The sequence below is a fragment of the Homarus americanus genome, unplaced genomic scaffold (genome assembly GCF_018991925.1).
Source record: "Homarus americanus isolate GMGI-L3 unplaced genomic scaffold, GMGI_Hamer_2.0 scaffold28, whole genome shotgun sequence".
Taxonomy (NCBI): Eukaryota; Metazoa; Arthropoda; class Malacostraca; order Decapoda; family Nephropidae; genus Homarus; species Homarus americanus.
In genome coordinates this window covers 2,507,598-2,525,097 of record NW_024742238.1, presented here as the reverse complement: position 1 = coordinate 2,525,097, position 17,500 = coordinate 2,507,598, and the positions used below count along the sequence as shown (strand labels likewise).

The 17,500-nt window shown below is 38.6% G+C and overlaps 1 protein-coding gene across 2 annotated transcripts in view; it reads right to left on the bottom strand.

Annotated features, from left to right (window-relative positions):
* The window catches only part of LOC121876591, a 113,247-nt gene that overhangs the window by 38,185 nt on the left and 57,562 nt on the right, over positions 1-17,500 (bottom strand). The gene's annotated exons all lie outside the window — the stretch shown is intronic.

Genomic DNA, 17,500 nt, shown 5'->3' with positions numbered 1-17,500 from the left:
CCCTTCCATTCCCTAATCCTTACCTCCAATCATTACTATGTGTGTGGTCAACTGTGTCCCGGCCCACCAATCATTTAGCTCAATCCTCGCTAGAATACTAATCAGTGGTGGGGGGTGGGAGGGTGGGGTAGTGGTGGTGAATTGGTAGTGGTGGTGAAGTGGTGGTGGTGAAGTGGTGGTGGTGGTGGTGGTGAAGTGGTAGTGGTGGTGGTGGTGGTGGTGGGCTCTCAAACACTCAACCGTTATTTCTCGTTGCACCTAACTCACTCACTCACTCACTCACTGAGAGAGAGAGTGTGGTTTTTAATATGACATTGTGATTAAGTGATTGTGAATGATCGGGTAACTTTGAGTGACTAAGAGTGACTGAGTGACCATAAATGACTGTGACTAATAGTGACAGCGTGATTTTGAGTGACTATAAATGACTGAGTATGACTTAAGAGTGACTCAGGGTAATTTTGAGTGACCGAGAGTGACTAAAAGTGACCGAGAGTGACTGAGAACACCTAAGAGTGACAGGGTATTTACGACCAGACCCACATTATATGATCTCGTTAAAGTGAATTAATGTTAACTCGGATAAACTTAACGAGTGGATTTATTTTTAAACTGACTTAATGACTGACGGAGGAAGCAATAATAATAATAATAATAATAATAATAATAATAATAATAATAATAATAATAAGGAAATTGAAGAAAATGTAAAAAAAAAGAAAAAAAAAGAAAACATTGCATTAATTTGTTTCACTGGATGACTCTCTCTCTCTCTCTCTCTCTCTCTCTCTCTCTCTCTCTCTCTCTCTCTCTCATACAACGCCGACCTGGTAGAGGCAATGTTCTCTTGTGAAACATTAATGGAGGCAGTATCAGGGTCACCTATCTGGCCTCTGACGTCAGGGGTTAAGGGGTTATATCAGGGATTGAAGGGGTCATATCCGGGTCATACGAGTGAAAGGGGTCATCAGGGGCCACACAGGTTATGGGGCCATATCAGAGGCTACTACGGGTTAAGGGGTCACGTCAGGGTCACACGAATTAAGGGGTTGGTGAGCTGTGTGTGTGAGAGAAAAAAAATGCAGGTGTGTGAGGGGGTAATTCAGGTGTGTGAGGGGGGAATTCAGGTGTGTGGAGGAGAAAATTCAGGTGTGAGGGAGAAATTCAAGTGTGTGTGGGGGACAATTCAGGTGTGTGAGGGAAAATCAGGTGTGTGAGGGGAATTCAGGTGTGTGGGGGAAAATTCAGGTGCGAGGGAGAAAATTCAGGTGTGTGAGGGGGGAATTCAGGTGTGTGAAGGAGAAAATTCAGGTGTGTGAGGGTGAAAATTTAGGCGTGTGAGGGAGGAAATTCAAGTGTGTGAGGGGGACAATTCAGGTGTGTGAGGGAGAAAATTCAGATGTATGAGGGGAAAAATTCAGGTGTGTGAGGGGGAGGGATCTCTTTCACTCCCCTAGATCCATAATGAATCTGAGTGTCTGTCTGTCTCACATTTCTCTCTCTCTCTCTCTCTCTCTCTCTCTATCACACTGGCTTGTTTATTTTTGCTTTACGAGATAATTGAATAGTAGATGTAGTCGTGAGTGCTAACTACCTGGGGGCACTGGCAGGTGTATAAGCGTATATGTATTAAAAACACACATGATATACTGATCTTTGGGTCTTCATGGCACTGAATATTGCTGGGGAAATGTTGGCACCGTGGCACTAAACATTGCTGGGGAAATGTTGGCACCGTGGCACTAAACATTGCTGGGGAAATGTTGGCACCGTGGCACTAAACATTGCCAGCACTAAATGGAAATGGCACCGTGGCACTAAACATTGCTGAAATGTTGGCACCGTGGCACTAAACATTGCTGGGAAAATGTTGGCACCGTGGCACAAACATCGTAGGGAGAGGAAAATGTTGGCACCGTGGCACTAAACATTGCTGGGGAAATGTTGGCACCGTGGCACTAAACATTGCTGTGGAAATGTTGGCACCGTGGCACTAAACATTGCTGGAGAAATGTTGGCACCGTGTTGTGTTTAGTGTCAGGAGGCAATTAGTTACACTGTTTAAATATCATATGAACTCCGCCCTTTCATGACCGTTTCTGCCTTGTTGCCCGAGTGATGTGAATTATGAGGGTGGGGGGGTGAGGGAGGGGGGAGGGGGGAGGGGGGTAGTAGTATGAGTTGTTGTTGTGGCCCTTCCTACCCCTCTCTCTCCCTTCTTCATTCCTTCCTTCCTTCCTCTTATCATTTATCCAGTCCTTCCATCCCTCCCTCCTTCCCCATCCATCATCCATACAGAGTCTTCCTACCTTCCTTCCCCCTCCCTCCCTCCACAGTCATTTCCCTCCCCATTATACAGTCCTCCTCCTTCATTCCTCCTCCCCTCCCCCTCCCTCCCCGGTTAGTTAGTTATTGTTGCATGTTTAGCGAGAAAGAAAAATAGTAGAGGAGTGTTATATTAATATTAATTTAACCCACAAAAATAAACCCACCGTCATATATTTACTCTGGGGAATAAAGTAGTCGTGATATGTGTACTCTGGGGAAGAAAGTGGCTGTGATATGTGTACTCTGGGGAATAAAGTGGTCGTGATATGTGTACTCTGGGGAATAAAGTGGCTGTGATATGTGTACTCTGGGGAATAAAGTGGTCGTGATATGTGTACTCTGGGGAATAAAGTGGCCGTGATATACTGTATGTACACTTGGAATAAAGTGGTCGTGATTATGTGTACTCTTAGATAATTAAGATAATGTAAAACCACACACACACACACACACACACGGGAAAATTCAAGCTATCAAACGGGGTAAAATTCACAGTCTGTCAAATGGAGGAAAATAGTTCGTGTAATTTTTCGCCGCTGTGTAGTCAGGATTACTGTAAAAAAAATCAGATCCTACTCCCTCCCCCCTTCCCCCTCCCTCACCCCCCCCTTCCCCCTCCCTCACCCCGTCCTCTCACCCCTCCCCTCTTCCCCTCCCTTACCCCACGTCTCTCATCTCTCACCCCCTCCCCCGATGCCCAGGCCCCTCTCCCCTCCTCAGACACCTAACTTCAGTACTTACCCCTTCCCCTCCAGCACCTCCCCCACCCCTCCCGACCCCCTTCCCGAAAAAAAATCTACGCGTGATGTTTGATATTGGATTAAATTTTATCAAGCGAGGCGGTAGTTACGATTATTTATTTATTTTATTTATTTATCTATCAATCTATCTATTTATCTCCACTATACAGTAAAAAGATGTATTCTATTTATCATTCATCCACCGAAGCTCCAGATTTTGTTGTATTTTATGAAGTATAGAATGAAATAATCTTTTATATAAACAGGAAATAGGTCACTCGCTAGGGTTACATTTCACCGAGTCATTAATTTAATATTTAAAAGGATTATGTTTCAGTATTTTTTAATTTAATTCTCAAAGTTTCAAATTTTTCTACTTGTTTAAGGTAGAATATATGTTTTATTTTAGCCATGAACGAAATTTACGCGTTTTTCTGATGTGTTTTGGCAATTTGGGAAGGTTCCAGTTGAGATGTTTTTTATTTACAACGGTGATCAAGTGCTCATTATTGGGTGTGTTCAGTTTGTATATATATGTAAGATTCCCTCACACGGGTATATCACTTCCAGTCAGGTCAGGAGAGGTAAGTGGTGATTGATTTAATGTTTATGTGGAAATTCAGATTAGCGGACAGTGCACAGGGATTTTTTGGATCACCTGAGGATTTAGGCAACCCAGTTTATTTCACCTGATGATTAAACACCCTAACCTAACCTAACCTATTTAACATAATCTAATCTAGCTTAATGTAACTTAAATTAATCGAATTAAAACCAACATAAGTTAATCTAATCCAACTCAACTTAGCCTAACCTAATTCCCCCCCCACCCCCTCCCCCTCCCCCTCCACCAGGTAGCGCTAAAAGGTGTGTACTGTATTCATTAGGTGAAATAATAAGTCCGGGGTGTCTAATGTTCACGTGATGCGAATTTTTGTTTGCGAATTTTTCTTTGTTTCCCCCCCCCCAATGTTGATGAGACCATGCCCAGGACGTGCTACTGCCCCCTGGAGCTGAGGAGGTTACCGGGTCAGTGAACACAATGAGGGCGTAGTAGAAGCGAGCGTCCGTCCGTCTGTCCGTCCGTCGGGAGTTAAGCTCTCTCTCTCTCTCTCTCTCTCTCTCTCTCTCTCTCCAGCCTGTTGCAGCGTGAGTGGCCCTGAAGGGTAAAACCGGTGTAACTGACTCAAGATATTCCCTTGGCCTGTTTGTACCCTCTGGTGTAAACTGTTCCAGGTGGTTTACGCCTGCTAGGTCTGGAATACTTTTTTTTGGTGGGGTGGGGGGCAGGGTGTTATCTACTGGGGAGTTTACTTCAAAGGTGCTTGCTGATATTGCTTGTTACTGAAAGATAGTTATTATTATTATTGCATATATTTTTATTTTATTATTATTACTTCGTACTTTAATTTTAACCTGGCTTATATTAAGTAAATTTGTATCCTTAACCTAACCTCACCTCACATCACCACCACCTCACCTCATCTCACATTCTCACCTCCCACCTCCCCCAACTCAGCTCATTAGGGGTCCCAGAATCTTCAGGTGAAATAAGAATAAATCACCGAATGTTAAAAAATAAAACCCAAAAACGCTTCATTTAACCCAGAAGTGAGCTACTGTAATCCCCTCCTTCCCTCCTCCCACTCCCCCCAATTCCCCCAAAAAACTAACTATACAAAATTGTGTTGAAAAAATTACACAACGGACGAAGGATTTTGATAAACCTACCGAGACAACAGGAGTCACAGTGTTCATTCTGAAATTCATCGATCACCCCAAGTACAGATAGTGTATTGGAGTGGTTGCATAGTTTTACTGGAGTGGCTGTATAGTTTTATTGGAGTGGCTGCATAATTTTTTGGCGGCTGTATAATTTTTTTGGAGTGGCTGTATAGTTTATTGGAGTGGCTGTAGAATTTTTTTGGAGTGGCTGTATAGTTTATTGGAGTGGCTGTATAGTTTATTGGAGTGGCTGTATAATTTTATTGGAGTGGCTGTATAGTTTTTTGGAGTGGCTGTTTAGTTTATTGGAGTGACTATACACAGGTAGAGAAGGTCAGTGTATAGTTGTGTTATTCACGAGTCAGTTTAATGTTGTTTGTTGTGAAAATGAGAACGGATATTAGTCTTCCGTTCTGGACAGGAAATAAATTAATACGGGGGAAGAGATAAAACCTTAGCGTGTGTTTTATTGTTTTAATTTGATAAAGACGAAACCTTAGCGTGATTCACTCTATTTTTGATGGAGATGAAACTAATTTTTTTTATGACCTAATTTTACAATAGAGAGTAGATAGATTGAAACTAGATTAACCAATTATTGTAGATTAAAAGTAGATTAATAGCAGATTACAGTCAATGAAGACATAAAAGTAGTTAAAAGTAGAATACACTATATTCAGTCGTAGTATATCAAGTAACGCCTTTTTTATATATTTCATTGTATATTTCACTTAAAAACAAATATATAAAGATTCACGTTTTCTATTTTCTTTATAACGGCTCAAAAAATAAAACTTTTATTTAACTTTTATTTACAGTAAAGATCAGACCGGATATTTTCTACTTGGTGCTCGGGAGGAAACTAAATGAAAACTAAGAGTGGTGATACTAGATGGCGTTGGTGGTGATTTTGTTGTGGCGTTGGTGGTGATTTTGTTGTGACGTTGGTGTTGTGATTTTGTTGTGGCGTTGGTGGTGATATTGTTGTGGCGTTGGTGGTGTGATTTTGTTGTGGCGTTGGTGGTGATTTTGTGATTTTGTTATTAAAGAAAAATATATCATTTTTCTTTTTCATAATATTTAAAGAAAATGTTGTGATTATGGGGATTATTTTTTTGTTTTTTCATTTTTTTTGGGGGGGGGGGAGAGTTGGTGAAGGAAACTGGTTGTTTTATATTTTCATAAATCATAAATAAACAAAAACACTTGAATTGCGTCCTGGCTACAAGAAAAAATGACAAACAAAGACATTTTCCTACTTTTCATTTATAAATTTCACAAAGGAATATTTTTTTATCCTAATTATACCAAAAAACAGAATATTATTACTTTGAAAATAACAAAATATCAGGAAAATTGGACAAAAATATGTATCATTGTTTTAAATTTTTTCAGAAAGGAAAATACTCTTTGTCTTTCGTAAAAATTCAGAATTGCCTTCAAAATCAGAGCTGAAATTTCAATCGGCATTTTGAAAAGGATTTATCAATAGGGAAGAAAGAACGTATTGTATTTTTTTCTCTCACTAAACCTTCGTATTTTATAATGTATTTTTGTAATTAGTAGAAGAGGAACACCGCGTTGTATTTTTTCTTCTCTAAATCTCTATTTATTTCCTTTCTGTATTCTGTGTACAGGGTATATCTGTATTTTGTATATAACTGTAATATCTGTATTTTGTCACTGTATTTTGGCGTTCAGTAGTCTACATGATCAATAGTAAGGGAAAGAAGAAACTGTATTCCATTTAATTATGTAATATTAGCTACAAAAATAAGTGAAATCTATTTAATTCGTATTTTCACTCAAGCTTCTGATTTATTGTGAAACTCAGAAGGGGGAAATTTGCTTCGGGTAAGAAAAAAAAGTTTCCCTAGAACTTTGATGAATGGAAAAGCTATACCTTGTGTTGTATATTATAGCAAAAATATATTCTCTGGGTGTAATTATTCTCATTTTGGAATATATTTTGTATAACTATATAATTAACTGCGAAAAAGTATATGTTGTGTGATTATATATTATAGGAAAAAAAATTATAGTCATTTGCTTATAATCAAAAAGTATATCATAATTATCTGCGTATAATCAATGAAGTATATCATCTGGGTGTAATTATATACTTATAGGGGAGAGTATAATTATTATCTCCTGCATTATATAGTTATACCAGAAAATATAATGGTATATTTTTTTACTTATATAAAACCTCTATTTAACGTACTATATGGAGAGGAAAGTCCGTTATATCGAGGATCTGTACATTATCTCCTATAATTACCACGTCAAAAGCTGTATAATTAACCTGTATTACTTATCTATACACCAAAAAGTACAGTAACGGTATATCATTTCATATAATTATCATGGCAAAAGCTCTATAATTTACCTGGATAATATATTCACAGCGAAAAGTACAGTACATATAGCATTTCATATAATTACCCTACGAGTCTATAATTTCCTGTATTATATATTTAAATTTTTTTTCTTCCTCTAAAAAAACGAAAAGATCAAAGGTGGTCTGATGATGAAAACGGAAATATGTTTTAGACAAAAAAGAAAAGAAAAATATATATATAAAATCGAGGGAAAACATATACGTGTAATTAATTTTATGAGTTATGTATATAAAATTTCCTCTTACTTAAAATTATACTAAATCGTTTTAAAACATCAAATTTACCCTGAAAATAATAAGGAATTATATCCATTTTGAATGTTATTGTTTTTAATTAGTTTGTTTGTATTTAGTGAAAATATAAAGAAAAGCGTCTTTTTTTTTTTACTGTAAGATTTTTACATGAGTTTTTAATAGAAAGTATTGAAGAAAATAAGTTATTGAGGAGCTAGTTAGGTGTTTTTTCTTCATTGTCTTATCTGATATGAAAACAAAAATATTCTCAACAAAATTAAAATTCCTATAAAAATACAGAATTTTTTCCTTTTTTTTATCTAACCAGGAATTAATTAATAGTAAAAACTGTTTGTCTAGCATTAAAAAGGGTAAAAAAATAGCAAATATTCACAGAAAAAAAATTAGTCAAATTTGCTGTGAAAAATTGACACATCTCGCTCAGAGCATAACAGTGGATTAATTAGCAAGAGGATGCCAGTGTTAAAAGCTATGTTCAGGCTGTTCACTTAAGTTAACATGAAAAAGATAGAACATATTCGCTGAACTGTTCACTGCTGGTTGTTATAGTTGGTGTGGAGATATAGAGGAAATTGTTCTTGTTTGTTCTTCTGTATTTGAGGGCGAGGAATGGAAAGGTGGGAAGTGTAGCCAGAGTGTTTTTGTTATTTTGTTCTGTTTGGTCAGGATATATGTTCTTCATGTTCACAGCAACAATGTCTTATCACAGCACAGTCTTATCACAACAACAATGTCTTATCACAGCAACAATGTCTTATCACAGCACAGTCTTATCACAGCAACAATGTCTTATCACAGCAACAATGTCTTATCACAGCACAGTCTTATCACAGCAACAATCTCTTATCACAGCAACAATCTCCTATCACAGCAACAATGTCTTATCACAGCACAGTCTTATCACAGCAACAATGTCTTATCACAGCACATGTCTTATCACAGCAACAATGTCTTATCACAGCAACAATGTCTTATCACAGCACAGTCTTATCACAACAACAATGTCTTATCACAGCAACAATGTCTTATCACAGCACAGTCTTATCACAGCAACAATTATCACAGCAACAATGTCTTATCACAGCACAGTCTTATCACAGCAACAATCTCTTATCACAGCAACAATCTCCTATCACAGCAACAATGTCTTATCACAGCACAGTCTTATCACAGCAACAATCTCTTATCACAGCAACAATCTCCTATCACAGCAACAATGTCTTATCACAGCAACAATGTCTTATCACAGCAACAATCTCCTATCACAGCAACAATGTCTTATCACAGCACAGTCTTATCACAGCAACAATCTCTTATCACAGCAACAATCTCCTATCACAGCAACAATGTCTTATCACAGCACAGTCTTATCACAGCAACAATCTCTTATCACAGCAACAATCTCCTATCACAGCAACAATGTCTTATCAATCACAGCAACTCTCTTATCACAGCAACAATCACAGCACAGTCTTATCACAGCAACAATGTCTTATATCTCCTATCACAGCAACAATCACAGTCTTATCACAGCAACAATGTCTTATCACAGCACAGTCTTATCACAGCACAGTCTTATCACAGCAACAGTCTTATCACAGGTCTTATCACAGCACAGTCTTATCACAGCAACAATCTCTTATCACAGCACAGTCTTATCACAGCAACAATGTCTTATTACAGCACAGTCTTATCACAGCAACAATATCTTATCACAGCACAGTCTTATCACAGCAACAATCTCTTATCACAGCAACAATGTCTTATTACAGCACAGTCTTATCACAGCAACAATGTCTTATCACAGCACAGTCCTATCACAGCAATAGGTCAGAGTTGGTGTGGGGAAAAAGAAAAGACAAATTTCTTATCTTTTCGCCCATTAGCTTAATTACCTGATATTAAGGCCATTTTATCACCTCTCTTACCTGCATGGCTTAAGTAATAGATAGATAGATAGATATAGATATAGATAGATATAGATAGATAGAGAGAGAGATAGATAGAGAGATAGATAGATAGATAGATAGATATTCAGTAAAATGGTCTTACAAATTGACATTGATTCAGCATTTATATAGGTAATGCAGGTATACAATATACATAGTACAGGTATACAAACAATATACATAGATAGTACAGGTATACAATGTCCAGAATTACCATAGTTTTCAGAGCAAAAACTTCATGTTATCTGTCAAGAGAATTTTTTTCCAGTTTTGGCGCGAAAAATTAAAAAACAAAACACTAACAAGGGGTAACAGGTCAACTCTCTCACTGTAATTTATTTTGTACCAGAGATGGGAATTATGTATCTGTTTTCGTATAAAATTTCACGATAGAATTTCAGAATAAATGTCCACACAAAAGGTTGATTGACTTATTTTTTTTTACTCATAATTACTGGAAAAATAAGGGATTACAGTTTCAATTTTCTTTGTAATTCGTTTCGTAACCAGGATGAAAAATTATCGTTTTGATTTGATAAAAAAATGGTTTTTGATTTACATTGATAATGAAAAATGGCAATTATATAGACTTGCTATTAAAGACAAACTATATTAATTTATATTAGGAAGCGATCTGACACCTTCATTAGATTAAAAAAAAATAGTGGCGTCAATTATTGGAGTATAAATTATAACGCAAGAATGTGGAATTAAACTGAAAATTACTCGAATTTCTCTCCCAGTTTGCAAAAAAAAAACCATTCTGAATGTTTTATCACCCGTTGGTTTAAGGTTTATACTTATTTTTTGTCATTAGGGTAAAAATTATTAGTTTTTAATATCCCCATTCCTTACATCTCCCCCCAAAAATCCTCAAAATTACCGAAAAAAACACCGAAAATTCCCAAGCCAGTTTCAGCGTGGACTAAATTACAGGAAAAAAGTTCCCTAGCCAGTTTCATCGCTGACTAAATTACAGGGAAAAAACAAAACAAATTCCCTAGCCAGTTTCAACCCGGACTAAATTACAGGAAAAAAAAAACGCGCCCAAAAAGCATTCAGGAAACTTGTGGTCTCTGGAGGCGGCGGTGGCTGATGCGATACAACTCTCATCTCTTGTTCTGAGGGTCGCTGGTTCGTTGGACTCCCAGGGCAGTACCGTCATCCCCCCCTCTCCCTACCCCCTTCCCCTCCAACAATACATCTCCCTCCACCTGGCCTCCACACCACCTGGCCTTCACACCACCTGGCCTTCACACCACCTAGCCTTCACACCACCACACTTGGCCTCCAACAATACCTCTCCCTCCACCTGGCCTCCACTCCACCTGGCCTCCGCACCACCTGGCCTCCGCACCACCTGGCCTCCACACCACATGGCCTTCACACCACCTGGCCTCCAACAATACCTCTCCCTCCACCTGGCCTCCACACCACCTGGCCTCCACACCACCTGGCCTCCACACCACTTGGCCTCCACAAATACCTCACCCTCCACCTGGGTTTCCACTAACTGCAAATGAAATAATCTGGCAGAAGCCCACTTTAAGAATTAGAGGCGTTCAGTGTTGTACAAACAGACCCTCTGGGATTATGAAAACTCTAGGTCAACATCACTGACTCTCCCTCTCGCCTCCCTCTCACTTCCCTCTCACTCGCTTCCCTCTAACTCACCACTCATTCCCTCTTACTCACCTCTCATTCACCTCTCATTCCTTCTCACGTTTATCTTTCCCTCTCATCCTCATCTTGGTCTTCTCAATTTGTCAATATTATTTCCTCTTCCCTCTCACTTACCTCTCCTTCCCTCTCATTCAACCTCTCACTTTTACCTTTTCTCATCAGGCTATTTTTATTATCGTTTCTTCTGGTTCTTTAACTTAGTCTCTTCAAACTGTGTCAATATTACGCTCTTTCCCTCTCACTTCCCTCTCACTTCCACCTCTCCTTATCAATTTATTTTCTTTGGTCATTATCGTCGCTTCTTCCTTCTTATTCCTTCTTCTTTCTTCTTCCTTCTTCCTTCTTCCTTCCTTCTTTCTTCCTTCTTTTTCTTCCTTCTTCTTTCTTGTTCTTCCTTGTTCCTTCCTTCTTCCTTCTTGTTCCTTCTTGTGCCTTCCTTCTTCCTTCTTCTTCCTTCTTCTTCATTTATTTATTTCCCTCTCTCCTCACGTCTTCTCTGAGGTCTGTCATTGCTTCCTCCTCCTCCTCCTCCTCACTGTAAACTAGAGAGGCTTTAATGTACTTCTTCTCTCACCTCCCTCACCTCCTTCGCCCCCCTCTTCGCCTGCCTCCTCATTCACACTCCTCCTCGACCTCTTCTCGCAGCTTTGATTTCCTTTTTATTATCGCTTCTTCTTCTTACTCTTCTTATTATTATTATTCTTATTCATCTTGTCATTTCGCCCTCTCTTCATGCCATGCTTCTTCCTCTTCCTCACGTCTTTTTCCTCCTCCTCCTCACGTCCTTCTTATGTCTTCCCTCCTCCTCCTCCTTACTGTCTTCTTATGTCTTTCTTCCTCCTCTTCCTTTCCTCCTCCTCCTCCTTACCTCCTCCTCCTCCTTACCTCCTCCTCATGTCTTCCTCCTCCTCCTCCTTACCTCCTCCTCCTCCTTACCTCCTCCTCATGTCTTCCTCCTCCTCATGTCTTCCTCCTCCTCATGTCTTCCTCCTCCACCACCACCTTCATTTCCTCCTTCTCTTCCTTCTTCTCCTACACCGCCGCCGTCGTCATCAACCTTATCATCATCATCATCATCTTCTCTTCCTCCTCCCCTTCCTCTTCTTCCTCCTCAGTGATGATGATAGAAGCTTTAATACACTTTACCAGTCTAGGTGAAACTCCTTCTGAAAGACATCTCTCTCTCTCTCTCTCTCTCTCTCTCTCTCTCTCTCTCTCTCTCTCTTTTACCTCTCCTCGCCCATCCTATCTTCATCATCTCTTCCACGGCTGTCGGTTCATCTCATCTCACCCCTCTCATCACCCCTCTCACCTCTCCCATTTGTCTCCTTGTCTCATCTCCTCTTTCACTCTCCCTCGTTCCCCTCCCTGTACATCATCTCGACTGACCATGACGTCACACCCCGGCTGCCCATTGTCCTCCTAAGTGGCCGGCCAATCAGCGTGGAGTGTCACTAGAACCTGGCCAATCAGCGTAGGGTGTCACTAGGACCCGTCCAATGAACGTAGTTTGTCACAAGGAGCTGGCCAGTGAGCTTAGGGTGTATCTAGGAACTGGCCAATGAGCGCAGGGTGCCCAAGAGTTAGCTAATGAGTTCAAGACGTAATTAGAAACCGGCCAATCAATGTACTGTCAATAAAAGCCGGCCAATTAGCTTTTAGTGTCACAAGGAACCAAGGCCAATTAGCGTAGGGTGTCTCTAGGAGTTGACCAATGAACGTAGGGTGTCACTAAGGGCCGGCCAAAGAGCATAGGGTGTCTCTAGGACTTGTCCAATGAGCTTTGGGTGTCACCAAGAGCTAGCCAATGAGCGTAAAGTGTCTCCAGGAGTCACCCAATGGGCGTGGAATGTCAATAGGAGCCGGCCAATCAGCTGCTTGAGGAACTTGATACAGTCCTCTAGTGACGAGGGGGGCAGGGATAAGGGTTTGGAGGTTGGGGAGGTAAGGACATGGGGTGGATAGGAGGTAAGGACATGGGGTGATAGGAGGTAAGGACATGGGGTTGGGGGTGGTTTAAATCCTTATTAAAATCAACACTATAAAACAGGAACAATAACCCGCTGAGAAAAATAAATACAAACTAATGAAGAAGAAGAAGAAATATGAGAAGGAAATTAATTAAGCAGCCGGGAACGTAAATAACCTGTGGACGTAACAACACATTTCTCCTCGGTGATTTATTGTACCCGTGACCCAAGCGTTTAAATGTTCATGACAACAAAAAATATGAATTGCTTTTTTTTTCTTAGTTTTTAATTATACGGTGTCTCAATTATTTTTTTTTTATACACTGCCTGTCTGACTGGCCGTGTGAATGTGTATAGTACAAGAGCAACATTCACGCTAATTGGCACGAACATTTTTTAAGACTGTGTATATACATTTTTCTGAGACATAATTTAGTTCGAAGATTGATCGAGGATTTTAATATATCAGAAGCCATTATTATTTTTTTTTTAATTTGGGTGATATAACTACCCCCCCCCCCCCATCAAATAACTACTCCGTTAAATATCTACCTCATTAAATATGTACCCCATGTGAAATATCTACCCCATCAAATAACTACTCTGTAATAGGACGCACACCATAGGAAAACTAATATCTGTTTCTTGTCTTTCTCAGGTGAAGGAATCATAACAACTGGTCACCGAGGTTCTCCAGACAGACAGAGACCGAGGTAAGAGGGTAGGAGGGCCAGGGGATGGTAGAGACTGTGATGGTTGAATGAAATTACAAACCGAGTCCCCAAAGAGATGCAAATTCTTAGAGGATTGGTAAAAACAGCCCGAGAACGTTTAGAGTGGAGGACTGTGGTCGCCAACCCTCAGATATAGGGTAGATATTTGAATAGTGTACTTATTTCATGGGGTAGATATTTAATGGTGTACTTATTTCATGGGGTAGATATTTAATGGTGTACTTATTTCATGGGGTAGATATTTAATGGTGTACTTATTTCATGGGGGTAGGTATTTAATGGTGTACTTATTTCATGGGGTAGATATTTAATGGTGTACTTATTTTATGGGGTAGATATTTAATGGTGTACTTATTTCATGGGGGTACATATATTATTGGGTACTCCTTACATGATCGCTGATTGGTGGAGATTGATACACAAACGCTCATTAATGGAGACTAACACAAACGTTTATAGAGAGATTAACACACAAACGTTCATAGAGAGACTAACACACAAACGTTTATAGAGAGATTCAACACAAACGCTCATAATGGAGACTAACACAAACGTTTATAGAGAGATTAACACACAAACGTTCATAGAGAGACTAACACACAAACGTTGACTGGGGGAGATTGACGCAAACTTTCATTGTTAGCGATTGATGGACGAGTATTGGGAACTGTTTACATGGCGTAGTATAAACATTGGGAATTGGAATGGTGGATTAATTTGAACCTGTCATGAATTTTTTAACGTGAGCGCCGCTGTCTGTGGAAATGAGACCACACAGTATTGTTAAACATGGAGAGTAAACACACACACATATACATACATATTACTTATACATAGATACATACATATTACGTATACTGTATATAACAAGATACATATATATTACTTATATTAAGATACATATTACGTATGCATATAGATACATATACAGTACAGAACGTGTATGTATTCAAACAGATTTGCACATACGGTTACATGTAGACGCAATCATATACGTATGTGCACATATACATTCACACGTTGACCTACATATGTACACAACTATATATGTCTGTTAACACACATATATACACATTTACACACATTTGACTACATATATAGTCACATATACATATTCACATACAGAGAGAGAGAGAGAGAGAGAGAGAGAACACACACTGATAAGCCGCCATTATAACTGTGTTACCAGGTGTAGGTTAAAAAAAATCTGCGAGCCTCGTCAGGTGAACCTAGTTATCCACCTCTTAATTAAATCAACAGGTGACCTTACCTTAAATAATTAAATTACCTGTGTAGCGGATACCTGTTGCCTTTGTCTTTAATTAATTTTATTACGTGTTGTCTGAATTTATAATTACGAGAGAGAAGGTCTATTATTACGCATTAATATTATATTTTTTATTATTATTATTATCATCATAGCTGTTGTTAATTACCATATATTTATTACAAACCTGCAACTATCTATCGACCCATCTATCTATATTAAATCTATAAAATACACTAATAACAAAAAAAAAATATAGATAAAAATAGTAATAAGTCAAACTATGGCAACAGAGAGTATAATAAATAGCATGTGTTAATTAATAGTAACAGTCATTGCTATTGTTAGTGTAATAAATAAACTGGATATATTATGACGAGTTTGTTTACATATGTTTTGATATATTGTCTTATGGTGATTTATTATTGTAAGTAAATATGGTAGAGTTGTTGTTTATAAGTGAATTTTGGTAGTGTCCCTGTTGTAAGTGTGGTGGTGGTGTTTGTAAGTATATTTGGTAGTGTATGTGTTTTATAAGTAACCCTGGTAGTGTTAAGTGTGAATTAAAGCGTAAGTGAGTTGTTTTTTGTAAGTAGATTTAGTAGTGTTTAGTAGTGTTGTAGTATCCGTGTTAAGTGTGAATTAAATCATAAGTCGTTTTTTGTAAGTAAACTTGGTAGTATTAGTGTTAAGTATCAATTAACTCCTAAGTAAGTTGATTTTCTTAAGTAACCTTGGTAGTAGTATCCGTGTTAAGTCTGAATTAGGTCATAAGTAAGTTTTTGTTTTTTGTAAGTAGATTTTGTAATGTCTGTATATTTGTAAGTAAACTTGGTGGTGTCATGGGTAGAACAAGTCCCTTCAAGCTCTGACTTATAAGGCAGTGTGACCAGCCGTGCAGAAACTCTCTGGGGGGGAGGGAGGGGGAGACAGTGGTGCCAGATATGTAAAAATGTATTACGTATACAAGGAGAGGAGGAAGAAGAAGAAGAAAGTGAGAAAGAAGGAAGAAGAAAGCGAGAAAGAAGGAAGAAGAAGAAGAAAGTGAGAAAGAAGGAAGAAGAAAGCGAAGAAGAAGAAAGAATAAAAAGAAAGCGAGAAAGAAGGAAAACTAAGAAGAAAGCGATGAAGAAGAAGAAAGCGAGAAAGAAGGAAGAAGAAAGTGAAGAAGAAGAAGCGAGGCAACAGTTGATTAAGTTAGGAATGAAGTAATTTGTTTGTGACTTCCTAAATGAAAGTGAGTGTGGCCTGACGGGTGATTAGATGGGGCATACTTGATTACGAAGTGTTGTTGTTAGTTGTTTTGTTATTGTTGTTGTTGGTGATGGTAATGTTGTTGTTGGTGATGGTAATGTTGTTGTTGTGATGGTAATGTTGTTGTTGGTGATGGTAATGTTGTTGTTGGTGGTGGTAATGTTGTTGTTGGTGATGGTAATGTTGTTGTTGGTGATGGTAATGTTGTTGTTGGTGATGGTAATGTTGTTGTTGGTGGTGGTAATGTTGTTGTTGGTGGTGGTAATGTTGTTGTTGGTGATGGTAATGTTGTTGTTGGTGGTGGTAATGTTGTTGTTGGTGATGGTAATGTTGTTGTTGGTGATGGTAATGTTGTTGTTGGTGGTGGTGGTAATGTTTTTGTTCTTGTAGTTGTTGTTGGTAATGTTGGTTATCGACTCTAGAGACATCTGATTTTATACTTCGACTACAGACATACACAGAGAGAGAGATATTAACTCTAGATTAAATTCTAATATTTTTAAAGTCTAAAATTATATTAACATTTTTCGTCTCATCTCGATTATCGCCGAAAAACAAAATAATTATTGAAATATTTAAATTTTGACGAATTTTCGGCCGCCGGATTTGAGAAACAGTTACATAAAATATCAAGGTGTAAATGTCTTGATGTGGGTGAATACATAGATACGAGTTGTTATTATTGTTACTACAGGGTTACCACACTCATTGGAAATCTTGGGAATAATCTTGGAAATAAAAATCGTCATGGAAACAAATTTTAAAAAAGTTACCGATGATAAAAGGTCACGGAAAACTAGACCAAAAATGAATGGTAACTTTCCAACTTTTATTTTGACTGAGTTTTGTAATAGTAAGGTACATTGTGCACACTTTGTTACATATTTCCCTCCATGGTTCAACTCGTCCATAGTCTGTGTATGAAGGTCGGGACACAGGAGGAGGTTATCTACCTGGCTGATGGAATATTGTGGCGGTCTTCCTAGTTAATTGTCTTCTCTTTCAGGATCAACAATATTTACTCTGGGCATTTACACAACATTTACAATCATATTCACATTACGGGAATTTCTGTAGACATTTATTTACGCTTTTTACTATCACACGGCCATACAGTGAGGTACGGCCCTACATTAACCCCACCAGTTCAAGGCCTGGCCGTCAGCTGGACAAAATCGTCAGGCGTTGGTTGGG